Source organism: Pan troglodytes, chromosome 3 (genome assembly GCF_028858775.2).
Source record: "Pan troglodytes isolate AG18354 chromosome 3, NHGRI_mPanTro3-v2.0_pri, whole genome shotgun sequence".
In the NCBI taxonomy this organism is placed as follows: domain Eukaryota; kingdom Metazoa; phylum Chordata; class Mammalia; order Primates; family Hominidae; genus Pan; species Pan troglodytes.
Window position 1 is genome coordinate 36,996,224 of NC_072401.2, and position 14,162 is coordinate 37,010,385.

Genomic DNA, 14,162 nt, shown 5'->3' on the forward strand with positions numbered 1-14,162 from the left:
AGAGTTTGGTGTACAGATAATTTTGTCACCCATATTTTCAGCTTGTATTAGGCCATTTTCACATTGCTATAAAGAAATACCTGCAACTTGGTAATTTATAAAGAAAAGAGGTTTAATTGGTTCACGATTCTCCAGGATGCACTGGAAGCATAGCAGTTTCTGCTTCTGGGGAGGCCTCAGGAACCTTCCAGTCATGGTGGAAGGCATACGGGAAGCAAGGCATCTCGCATGGTTGGAGCAGGAGCGAGAGACAGCGGGGAAGAGCTACACTTTTTTTTTTTTTTTTTTTTTTTGAGACGGAGTCTCGCTCAGTCGCCCAGGCTGGAGTGCAGTGGAGCGATCTCGGTTCACTGCAACCTCCGCCTCCCTGGTTGGTGCCATTCTCCTGTCTCAGCCTCCTGAGTAGCTGGGACTACCGGCGCCTGCCACCTCGCCTGGCTAATTTTTTGTATTTTTAATAGAGATGGGGTTTCACCATGTTAGCCAGCATGGTCTCGGTCTCCTGACCTCATGATCCGCCTGACTCGGCCTCCCAAAGTGCTGGGATTACAGGCCTCAGCCACCGCGCCCGGCCAAGAGCTACACACTTTAAAATGACAAGATCTCATGAGAACTCACTCAATGTCTTGAGGACAGTATAAAGGGAATGGTGCTAAACTATTAATGAGAAACCACCCCTACCTCCTAGCATGAATCAGTCACCTCCTACCAGGTCCCACCTCCAACACTGGGATTACAATTTGACGTGAGATTTTGGGCGAAAACAGATCCAAACAGTATAACAGCTTAAAGATACTTTCTTGCTTAACTAGTTTATATTTTCTATGAAGAAATGATAGACATTATCAGAAGAAATTATAGACATTATCAGACAACTATGACCACACCATTTGTTTTGCAATCATTTCATGAATTTTGAGCCCATGATTTTATAACCACTTAGGGCCACAGAAAAGTTCTAATATGATGAAAGTTCATGTACAATTTTTGTTATTTGAGATGAAGAATGTGAAATATATAAGTGATATATATTACATATGTTATGTTATATAATATGTATGTGTATATATAGTTCTAAAATTAATTATGCATTTTCCCAAAAAAATTTAAGAAAAATCCCCCCTCCAATAAAACCTTGCTTAGAGGCAATTTGAAGTTCGTCATGATTTATCTCAGTTTTCATGATATCCCTATATCGTCCATATGCAAATGATCAGTCTCTAGGTGTAATTATTTTTGACAATTTGATTGCTTCAAGGAATTTTTTTCTCAGCCATCTGCATCTACCACACTTTTTAAGAGTATTAAGAAAAAAGTAGAGTTATGATGGTGCATGAGATTCTTAAGCCCTGTGGACATCCAAACCACATTAGTACCAATCCTCCTGGTCTAATTGGTCTGTGCTGTTATTGTATCATCTGGCTCTCATGCTCTCTCTATATATCTCTTGCTCTGTCTCTCTGCCTCTCTCTCTCTCTCTCTCTCTCTCTCCCCCTCTGTGTGTGTGTGTGTGTGTGTGTGTTTTGTTGAATAGCAGACTTTACAGCAGCCCAGTCACCTTCCTTCACCCTATTCAGCCTTGTGACCCTCACATGTTTGTGAGATGTCTGGCTGCATATGGACAAATTCTGAAACTAAAATTATCAGGGGTGAGCAAAGGCCACAGTGGGCAACGACGCAGGCAGGAGCAGGCTAACAGAAGATGCCCAAGCATGACTCTTGACCCACAGTGCCCTCAAGGACTGCTGCCCTCCTGGCTTTTCTGCTGATCAGACAACTCGGACTTCACTTCTGACTTCTTTATTTTCTTTTTTAGAATTAACCTCTATCACCTGGCCTGGTTTTTTTTTTTTTTTTTTTGGATTCTATGCTGAGTATTTTTCATTTTATTTAATCCTCTTCAGGCATCTTAGATATCCAACTCACGTATGTCTCCTGGGATAGAATGAAGTTACTGGACCTGGCAGGCCCAGCATACAAAATTTGATGTCTTACAATCTTGCAGAAAAAGCAATAAAGTCAAATTTCATAATAAAGTCAAATTATTAAAGTCAATAAAGTCAAATTATTAAAGTCAAATAAATTCAAAATTCAATCTTGGAATTTATGTTCATTCTTTCTTTTAATTATCCATTTAGTCAAGATTTAGTCTCTATGCTGCCGTGCCCTGTTCTAGATGCTGTGGATAAAGTAGGAAACAGCACAGCCAAGACAAGCTCCCTGTTCTCATGAAGGTTACAGTTGAGTGGAGTACACTGAAAATGAGTAAACAAGTGACCGTATGATAGGGTTTCATGTGGTGATAAGTGTCATGAAGAAAAATAATGCAGGAAAAATGGACAGAGGTTGATAGATGGTCAGGGAAGGGCCCCTGGGGAGGCAAGAGGAAGAAAAAGAGAGAGTAAGCTAAGCAAAGAACTATGGGAATACATTTTCTGGTAGATGGAAATAGCAAGTCCAAAGGCCGTGCAGCAGGACTCAACATGCCTAGGAATCTGGAAAGCAAGAAGGTGGCCAGGATGGCTGGGGAGGAGAAAGCAAGGGCTGAACAGTAGGAAATGAGGGCAGAGATGTCTTCAGAGGCCAGATGTATGGGGCTTTGGAGGCCTGGTCTATGTGGAGTTTGGATTTTCAAATAGTGTAATAGGAAGGTACTGAAGGAGAGGAGTTGATATGGGCATGACCTAATCTGATCTATATATTGAAAATAGAGCCCCGGTTGCTGAAAGGAGACTATATTGTGGGCAGGTAAGCAGGAAAGAAGGGGATCCATAGTTGGGAACAACAAAGAACCTGGCTTACATGATTGCAAATGAAGTGATAAACATAAAAGTGACTTAGGTTCTGTGGGACTATTCAGTTGTAATAAGAGTGTTATATATTTAGGATAAGACAACTGAAGTTCAACATTGATCTATTTTTTTAATCCTCCATAAACCCATTATCCATATTCCTGACAAGTGAAAAGCTCTGGCATATGACTCATTTATTTGTGAAATAACTTCCTTAGTCCACACAGATGGTGTTTGCAGAGGCTGTCATGGGGGCGGCCTGTTGGAGAAGCAGGGATTCTTAGAGTCACATGTGGCTATCTCACCTGTGGGGGAGAATGTGAAAATGCTATCCCTGCAAGTCAAAGCCAAATCACAAGCCTTTTACTGTCCTTTTCTCTGGTCTAACATTTAACATGTTTTTGTGGCCGTTTTCTTGTCTTCTCCTCTACATAGCTTTGTGTAACTGTTGTCATAGCAACAAGATAGTCTACTTGGAAGAAATAGTTTGAAGAAAACTGCATTATAAATCAACACCATCGACAATATGGTTCTTTTTACATTGTTTTTGTCCACTTGGGTAATATTAAGGAGCCATGCTTTTATTGAGGCTTACATACATAAGACCCATTTTGTCTAATGCAGGAGTCAGCAAAGTTTTCCATAAAGGGCTGGAGAGTAAATATTTTAAGCTTCGAGGGACAAATAGTCTCTACCACAGTTACTCAATGTGCCCTTGTAAGATGATCCAGCCATAGACAATATATGTAAATGAGTGGAAGTGGCTCTGTTCCAATAAATCTTCATTTGCAAAACAGGCAGCAGACTGGATTTGGCCAGTGAGTCATAGATTGCTGATCCCTGATCTAATAATTTTCTCCCTCTCACTTTTGAAGATACTGCTCAAAGTATGTTCACTGGGCCAACCACATCAGAATTTCTGGGTCCTACCCCAGAACTCCTGAATTCAAATCTCTGAGATTATAAATTTGTAAGAAGAGACCCAAGTGTGAGTTCAAATGATGAGGTCTTTCAAGCCTTCATGAAAACAACCCTAAATAGAGTGGAATGCAAATTACCACAAAGCTTCCCACATTCTGAAATCAATACCCATCCACTGTTAAGCGAGGTAACATATGAGCAGCCTGAATACTATAAAAAAAGGAAGAAGAAATTTGCCAACATTTTCAAGTCAGGAAGATTTTACTTGAAAATATGGATTTCCGGCTCCTCTTATAAGTCAGAAAATCTGGCAACAATGAGCCCACATTCTTGCAAAGCAAAAATCTGCTAGAGTTGAGTCATGAGCACCTGATTCAGAGAAATCACATATGGTCAGATTTCTACCACTCTAACCACTTTAGATAATTCTACTTTTTACCATCTCTTATATTGTCCCATTTTCCCATTCAATCACAAGTCTGCCTTCTGTGGTCATTTCATTCTGCAACCACTGATTTAATAAATATGGTCTCAGTTTTTAAGTATGGCTTACTATTAACTAATTTATCCACCTCTCTTAGAACTTGACGGCATATGTCATAAGCCGTACATATGCAAAGTTTTAATCTGCCCATTTTAACAGAATGTCTGTAGAATCCAAAAGATAAACCTTTCTTATGTTTTCTGTTGTAGTGCCTATAAATTTGCTATTTCTAGAAAAATGACAGAAGGGACCTGGATAATAAATGCTGAAGTCAAATGCACGAATTTTTATCAATAGCTGAAATGTTTCAGTGAAACAGGAAGGATCAAGCTGCAGTCTTGGTTTAAAGAATTAAAGGCTATTCAATCATTCCACTTTTAAACCTAGAATGTGTACTCTGGCTGCTCCCCTTTGTTTCCTGGGGGATACTTTCAGATGAAGCCTAGAAGAGGGGAGGAAGATGGAGTGTAACTGGAAACATATGCATTTCCAGCTTGCTAGCAAATGTTGCTTTTCCCCTTTTGTACTTGCTGAAAAAAGTTAAAGTATAACTCTTATCCATTGACATTTCCTTTTATTCTGTGCCCTCTCACTCTCTCCACTTCCTACTCTGAGCCCCTGGTAGGAGAAGGCTGGAGGACGTGGAAGAAAGGGGAGGGATCACTCAAAGATAGAAGGCAGTTGTAAGAAAGATGCTTCTACTGGAGACTTAATGTTAAAAAGAAAAAAAAAATCACTTGAAAAGGGTTTATTGCTGTCTTTTTTGTAAGAGGAAAAGCATTTGTATTCACTCACAATAGTTCTAATTTTTAAATGCTCTTCAGGTTATGAGGAGGATTTAATGAGATCATACCCATGGGACATTTATCAGAGTGCTGTTCACATGGTGAGTCCTTGATATGCACCAGCTGTTGTTATTAAAAATTTATTACTGTAACAATTATTGTTCATGATCAAAATAGTCATAATCATTTGGAAAAAATAAATTCACTGTGGAAGGGATTGCTAATGGTTATCTATTTTTTAAACTACAATCTGAATTGTTATATGCTATGTAGGTATATAATATCTATTTATAATATCTATATTAGGTTCACATATTTATAATAATGTATTATGGTATCTGGTCACCTCACAGTTTGTGTTATTTGTCAGAACACCCCAAAGTCATTTGAGTTTATTTATAAGCCCTGATCTCTATGATAAAAACAATTTACTTAAATGAATGTAATTTGCTGAATTTGATGAAACATTATACATAGGTGGACTAGGTAGCTGACAATATGATGTAATATGAAAGCTTTATTTACCTCTCTTGCATGCAAGATTTATCTTCCTTTTGATTCACCAATGACGAAATATCAATGTTAAAAAGTATTACATTTTAGATAAAGCCACAGAGGTTTCATACAATGAATGTAGTAGCCCATGATATCTTACCAGCACCAACTATATGTTCCTAAACAGAGTTTATCACTTCTTTCTCTAAAGCACCTTCTGATGGTCCTGAGAAAATAGGAACAGTAAAACAGTGTATTAGTCCATTTTCACATTGCTATAAAGATACTACCTGAGACTGGGTAATTTATAAACAAAAGGGGTTTATTTGACTCATAGGTCTATGTGGCTGGGGAGGCCTCAGGAAACTTAAAATCATGGAGGAAGGTGAAGGGGAAGCAAGGTACGTCTTAACAAGGTGGCGGGAGAGAGAGACCATGCAGGGAAAACTGCCACTTTTACACAATTAGATCTCATGAGAACTCTCTTGCTATCATGAGAACAGCATGCGGGAAACTGCCCCCATGATCCAATCACCTCCCAGCAGGTCCCTCTTCTGACATGTGGGGATTACAATTCAAGATGAGTTTTGGGTGGGGACACAGAGGAAAACCATTTCAAATTAAATTGAACACTATTTACTTATTTTTATTTATTTATTTTTTGAGCTGGAGTCTCACTCTTGTCATCCAGGCTAGAGCACAGTGGCACAATCTTGGCTCACTGCAACCTCTGCCTCCCGGGTTCAAGTGATTCTCCTGCCTCAGCCTCCCGAGTAGCTGGGATTACAGGCGCACGCCATCACGCCCAGCTAATTTTTGTGTTTTTAGTAGAGACAGGGTTTCACCATGTTGGCCAGGCTGGTCTGGAACTCCTGACCTCAGATGATGCACCTGCCTTGGCCTCCCTAAGTGCTGGAATTACAGGCATGAGCCACTGCATCCGGCCGAAATTGAACCCTATTTAAACTTCACTATTAAATTGAACACCCAACAAGGAAAAGTTGAAAAATACCACTGATCAGGGAGGTTCAAAAAATGAAGAGGAAATGAAGGAGAAGTTAAGAATATCAGAAATAAATGTTGGCTTTGGTTTTTCTTAAAGAGACAACTGCCTATTCCTTACTTAGTCAATACCCTATTTTGTTCACATCCTCCTTTAATTTTATCTACATGTATCCATCCCACATTGTTTGGGTGTTGAAACTTATCTTCACAAAAATATGAAGTCCTCTAAGATTAAGTAGGGAAGGGTTTGTTACTGAGGTCATTTTTGCTGTTGATGTCTCATGGTCCTTCTCAAGCCAAAGACCAAATAATTCCTGTTTGTTTGAACTTCTGGTCATCCACAAAACACACAAAACACAAATGCAGTTTGTTCCTAAAATACTTGCAATATCCTGGCTCTTACTTCCTTGTCGGAAATTAACACTGCATATCACCATGAGTTCTCTTTATTTGGGTTTATTTTACCCATTTTTAATTTATATGATTTTCCCTTGGCCCATGGTAGACTTTTCTCATGTCCTTGATTGACCTTCTGACAAAAATACTCATATCTTGATGTCAGTATGGTGTTTCATCCTAGACAGACACAATTTTACCCTTATTTGGTATATTATTTAAGCTTATTGTAACCCATGACTATTTTAAAGTGATAAATACTATGTGTGGTTTTCAAGAAACACAGATGATTATTGACAAAAAATTGTACCTAAATCACTTGTTAACATATTTTTGTGTGAATTTAAAGGACAATTTTTTGATGTATTTTCTCTACCTAAAAAGAAAAATCTCAGAGAGAACAGGCATAAGAAAAGTACAATCCTTAGTTATGGCCTGGATTTATACTATAATAAAGTATATGTACCCATGACTTTCTATTATTTTGTGCTGTAAAGAGGCAGCGATCTTGCTTTAGATACAATTGTCAAGTTGAAACATACTAATAGGCATAAACTAGAAATAATGCTTTTTTAGCTACCTAACTATACCCTTTAAAAATATTCTGTTTATGAATACTCATTAGGTTTTTTTCAGCAACAATGTATCAGGCTAGGAAGATGACCAGATTCCTATAATCAGCCATACAAATGCCTCTAATAGAAGCCTTTTAATTGCTTTGAAGCACAATCCTTCATAAGCACATTTTCTGAGAACAAACTTATCATACCTTAAATTATAAATTTCCCATATACTGAAGAGTAATATTTTATTTTATTTTTATTTTTATGTCTCCCTAACCCTCTATTGATATTTCTGGCAGGAAGAATATACATACAAGAGCTATCCTCTTTTAAATGACTAAAACCAATTTGAAAAATGCCCTATGTTAAGAAGCCGTATGGAATGCTATTGAAAACACACATCTGCTGGGTAATTTTTTCATGTAATTATATAAAGTCAAATCTTCATAAACAAAGTAAAAGACAATTATAATCCCCAGTACTAGGTTTTGCAAAAATAGCACAATGAAGATTTTTTTATCCTAATGAGTCAATCAGAATTAAATTGAAGAAATACCACCACAAATATTCATTTTTTTCCTCCTCTTTTATAAAGGATTCTAAGGAACTGCTCTTTGGCTGAAATCCATCACTGTCTGTAGTGCTACATTTGACCCAGCAGTAAGTACTATCTTAATTTTCAAAGCCTGATTTGCTAAAATGCCCTTGGTGATTTGCCTGTCAACACTCCTTCCCCTTTTACTCCCAACAGACCTTATTGTTTCATCCCTGCTGCACTTCCTCACTTAGCCCATTCTGTTTTCATAGCTGCTCTTCTAAGGTCAGTGATATGGGCTGAGATGTGTAATGGTTAGCTGTTGCTGCCTAACAAACCATCCCAAAATTTAGCAGCTTCAAACACTTATTATTTATTTGGCTCATGATTCAGTGGGTGGGCAATTTGGGCTGGTTTTAGCTGATGGTGTTTTGGTTTCAGCTGGGCTCAAGAGTGTGTTTGAGGAGAGCTACCTGTTTGGCTGGGCATTGATTGGGCTAGAATGGTTTCAGCTGGAAGAATTTCAGTTTCTTGTGTCTCCCATCTTCCAGCAGACTAGCCCAGGTTATTTACATTGCAGCTGGGCAGATTTCCAAGAAAGAGAGCAAGAGAGCTGAGGCATTAATGGCCTCTTGAGGCCAAAGCTCAGACATGTACACTGTCACCTGCACTACATTCTGTTGGCCAAAGTAAGACACAAGGCAAGCCTGGATTTAGAATGGGGAAGTAGAATCCATCTCTTGATGGGAGCAGCTGCAAAGTCACATTGCAAGGGGCGTGGACACAGAGAACAGAGAAATTATAGCTATTTTTCCAAACACTCTACAACAAAAATATGTGATGTCTGTGGGAATAAGTTCCTTTTGTTACTTAAGAGGAAATTATTCTTTTCCTCCAAATATATTTTTGTGAGGATGTCAGATCTTTATCTGGAACAGCTAATTCAATATCAGCACAGTGGAAAGCCAGCACAGAGAAAGAATGTGTCCAAAAACATGAAGGAGACGCAATGCATAAAGTTAACTTTAAAGACTATTCTTCCTCCCACTTCTCCCTGGCCCCCATTGTCCCTAGGCAACCAGTGACCTGCTTTCTGCCACTATAGATTAGCCTCAAATTTCTATGAATGGAATTATACAGCATGCATGCTCTGTCTGGCTTGTTTCACCCAACAAAATTATTTTGAGATTCTTCTGTGTTTTGCATGTATCAATAGTTCATTTATTTTATTTCTGAGTAGTGTACCATTGTATACTACATTTTGTTAACCCATTTACATGTTGCAAGTTATTCGGGTTGTTTTCAGTTTAGGGCTAGGACAATAGAGATGCTATGATCATTTGCATATAGGTCTTTGTGTGGACATCTGCATTAACTTTTCTTGAAACTATCTAGAAGTAGAATGGTTTGGTCATATGGCAGCTGTACCTTTAACTTTTTAAGAAAGTGTTAAACTGTTGTTTGGAGTAGGTGTACCATTTTACAAACCTACCAGCAATGTGTGAGTGTTCCATTTTCTCCACATCTTCAGAATCATGTATTATGGTCAGATTAGTTACTTTTTGAGATTCTAATAGGTGTTTAGTGGTATCCCATTGTGCTTTTAATTTGTATTTCCCTAATGTCTAATGGTGTTTTCATGTGCTTATGTGCCATGTACATACCTTTTTTGGTAAAGCGTCTGTTCAAATATTTTTCCAATGTTTAAGTTGGGATGTTTGTTTTCTTGTTGTTGACTGTTACGAGTTCTTTACCCACTCTGGACAGAATTTCATATGGAGAAACAATGATCGATGGGTGACTCATATTTTTGCACATCATCTGTGTAAAGGCATTTATTTGTTTATGTAACAAACATCCTTGGAAAATGGAAGCAGTGTCTCTTTTCAGAGTGGAAGACATATTCGCTTGCTCTCCAGCATAATATAAGTAATTTTTCCTTTGGGAAATTGTTTGGCAGATTATGTAGCAGCCTCTCTAGAAGATTGGGATTTTGTAAGGTCAGGGATCCTCAGCTGTCATGCAAGCCCTCTACCTGTGTGGCATCACTGGGCTTCTCTGTATCATCTGTGGGAATTGGGGAAGGAAGGAGAAACCAATGGGAATGTGAAGCTCATGTTGCCTTTTGAGGCAGGTCAATTTTTTAGCTAGGTTAACAAGTAGGTTAAAATTTCAGACCTTTCACAGTTCTCAGGGCATTATCAGGTACGTGATCTTCTCATATTTTCATAGCCCATGACTTTTCTTTTCACTCAGCAATGTCTTTCAAAATGCAGATATTCATAATTTTATGTGCTCTAATTTATTAACTTTTATTGATAATGCTTTTTGTGTTTATCTTATTGAGTGACTTGAAACCTTTATCATTATAAAAGATTATAAACCTTTATCATTATAAAAACTAATAAAGTTTTTTCTGGTAATATTCTTTGCTCTGAAATCTACTTTTATAATATAGTAATTCTAGATGTCTTTTGAATAGCATTAACAGGGTACACTTTTCACTTATTATTATTATTTTAAAAAAATGGAGTCTCACTCCATTGCCCAGACTAGAGTACCACGGCATGATCATGGCTCACTGCACCCTGGAACTTCTGGGTTGAGGCAATCCTTTCACCTCAGCTTCCTCCTGAGTAGCTGGAACTACAGGCCTACACTACCAGGCCCAGCTAATTTTTTATTTTTTACTTTTTGTAGAGACAGGGGTCTTACTATGTTGCTCAGGGTGGTCTCTAATTCCCGAACTCAAGCAGTCCTCCTATCTTGGCTCCTAAAGTGCTGAGAGTACAGGTATGAGTCACACAACCAGGCTCTATTTCTTTAATTTTAACTTATTTGTGTTTTTATATTTAAAGTAGACTTCTTGTAAGCAGGGCAGAGTTGTGTCTTAACTCTGTATTCAATGTGACAATCTCTGCCTCTTAATTGAAGTGTTTAGACTATATGCATTCAACATAATAATGATATGATTGAGTTTAAATCTACCATTTTGCTCTTTTTTATTTGCTTTTTTGGTTTTTTTTTTTTACCTCCTTATCTGCTTTTTAAAAATTATTTGCGTATTTCATAGTTAAGGAGTATTTTATGTTTTGTAGTTTATAATTTCATCTCTTTTTCAGCTTATTAGCTATAACTCTTTGTTAAGCTATTTTAGTGATTGCTTTGGGGTTATAGTATACACATTTAATTTATCACAATATATTCTTAATTGACATACTTTTTTTCAGAAATAATATAAGAAACTTAAGTAGTATATTTCCATTTTTTCCCTTTTAGTTTTTATAATATTGTTATCATAGTCCTATATATGTTAAAAATTCCAAAACACATTTTAAATATTCCTACTTTATACTGTGTATTATCCTTCAAAGAAGTTTAAATAATAAATAAATTATTCATGTTTCCCAACGTAGTTAGCATCCCTGGTACTCTTTATTAATTTGTATATATTTATGTTTCCATCTGGTGTTATTTTACTTCTGGCTAAAGAACTTTCTGTAACATTTCTTGTTGTGCACATTTCAGTAATGAATTCTTTTAGCCTTTGTATATCTGAACTACTCCTTAATTTGCCTTTATTGTATTTAACTAGGTGAATAATTGTATTACTTTTTTTGTTCTTTTAGTACTTAAAAACTGTCATTCCACTATCTTCTAGCTTGTATTGTGTTCTATGAGAAATCTGCCATCACCCTAACGCTTGTCCCTCTCTATGTAATGTATCTTTCTTTTGGTCTGCTTCTGTAAGGTTTTCTCTTTGTTTCCTCACTGGTTTTAAGGAATTTGATTATTATATGCCTTCATGCAGTTTTCTCCTTGTTTTGTTTGCTTAATGTTTGTTGAGTATCTCAAATCTGTTGGTTTATACCTTTACCAACTTTGGAAAAAGTTCAGCCATTATCTATTCAAATATAGTTTTAGTTTCCCAACTTTTCTCTTTTTTTAAATGACTCCACTTATACATGGATTTGACTGCTTGAAGTATTTTCACATAACATTCATACACTGTTATTCTTGTTGTTTTTTTTTAAATTTGTTTCCCTTTGGATAGTTTCTAACCTCTTTCTTTCTGCAGTGTCTATTTGTCTTTAGTCATACACAGTGTATTTTTTATCTAAAACATTTTCTTTCTACCTCCAGAAGTTTGATGTTTGATTTGTTTCTAATATTTTTCATTTTTCTACTTAACATGATCAATCTCCCCTAATTTCTTGAACATATCTATTATAGTCAAAATAACTATTCTGATGTTCTTGTCTACTAATCATAGTGTCAGCATCATTACTGGTTCAGTTTCAATGGGTTGATGTTATGCCTCAATATGGGTTGTATTTTCTGACATCTTTACATGGCTGGTGATTTTTGACTAGGTGCCAGGCATCAAAGTTTTTATCCTGTTTGTTGCCAAATAGTTCATATTCCCTTAAGTATTGAACTTTGGAACAGGCTTACGTTACCTTAAATTTGACCCTTTTAGAGCTTATTTTTTAAGCTTTGTTAGACTGAACAAGAGCTACATTTAGTCTGGGGCTAATTTTTCCCCCTACCAAGGCCAGATCTTTATTATTTTCACTGATGTCTCCTGAATTATGAGATTTTTCTATTTACTTATGGTGTTGGAAAGAGGCCATATTCCCAGCTTTGTGTGAACTTCACAAACAATTACCTCTAGTCCTTTTGGTTGCCTCTTTTTTGGGCCCTCAGTTTACTAACACATGTGCACTGATCAGTGCTTAAATGAATGCTTGAAGGGGACCCACTCCAGGTATTCAGAATTCTATTTCTACAGAGTTGTCACCTCTGCAGTGTTTTTCCCTTACTCTAGCTGCTTTGGCTCCCTAGATCACAGGGTTATTTCCTCAATTTAGGGAAGAGGGTTGCCACTCTGTAACTCCGCCTGGGTTCTTAGTGCTTGGAAACATTTTCCATGAGGTAAGTCAGGGAAATTTTAGGGCTTTTTGTTTTTTAAATTTTTTTCTTTAGAGTTAGAGTCTCACTCTGTCACCCAGGCTGGAGTGCAGTGGCACAAACATTGTTCACTGTAATCTTGAGCTCCTGGGCTCAAGCAATCCTCCCACCTCAGCATCCCAGGACCACAGACGTGCAGCACCACACCTGGCTGTCTTTTGTTTTATTTTCTATAGATATGAGGTCTCACGATGCTGCCCAGGCTTGCCTTGAACTCTTCGACTCAAATGGTCCTCTCCCACCTTGGCCTCTCAAAGCACCAAAATTATAGGCATGAGCTGCCATATTCACCTTAATTTTAGGGCTTTCTTCATTTCTTTCTTATATCTCAGGGATCACTGTCCATTTCCTAATGCCCAATGATTGAGTGCCTATTTTCATCTATTTTGTCTATTTTTCAGTTGTTTCAGGAAATAGTATAAATCTGATCCTAAGTATTTTATGTTGACTGGGAAGCATCCTAGTAATACTGACATATTTAATGCAATATAAGGAGCTTACATTCAAATAGTCATTTCAATGAGTGCATGAATAATTGCTTTATTGATCATCCAGGAAAAAAAAAGATGATTATTGCTTTATCAATGAAACCTATAAAAATTTTTCCACCATAACGGGAACTGGGAAAAAGATTTATCTGGTTTTCAATTTGGGGGCTGAAATTTTTTAAAAAACAGTTTAGGAAGGATATGATGATTACATTTCCTAGCATTGCTGTGAAAGTTCAAGAAATGAAATTGATAAGAAAGATGCACAGAACATCTAGATGAAGAATGATAAAGAAAATATCTTATGTTTCTTTATTTTGATTAATCCAAACTATCATCATTAGACAGATGACCATCCTTCTATTGCATACAGAATTATAGATTCATAAATAGAGATACAAGAAAGAAAATCATAAAATAACACCTTCAAACAAAAATAACATATGATTGATTATTTAAGAACCTTAAAAAGCTTTCCGCTAATTATGTTTTATTTTATTTTACTTTCATTTTCAACTTTTATTTTAGATTCAGGGGTACACGTGCAAGTTTGTTATTTGAGTATATTGCATCATGCTGAGGTTTGGAATACAAATAATACTGTCACCCAGGTACTGAGCATTGTGCCCAACCATTAGCTTTCCAGTCCTGTGTCACCTCATTCCCTCCCCGCTCTAGTAGTCACCAAAGGCTATTGTTGCCATATTTGTGTACATAGTGCCCAATA

General features: G+C 37.0%; 1 long non-coding RNA gene across 1 annotated transcript in view; it reads left to right on the forward strand.

Moving 5' to 3' along the window:
• Positions 1–4,983: 4,983 nt before the first annotated feature.
• Positions 4,984–14,162, forward strand: part of LOC104006022 (uncharacterized) — a 38,159-nt gene continuing 28,980 nt past the window's right edge. The window contains exons 1-2 of the long non-coding RNA XR_679553.3: positions 4,984–5,083; positions 8,037–8,101. This is a non-coding gene — a long non-coding RNA (uncharacterized LOC104006022). The remainder of the gene's footprint in view (positions 5,084–8,036; positions 8,102–14,162) is intronic.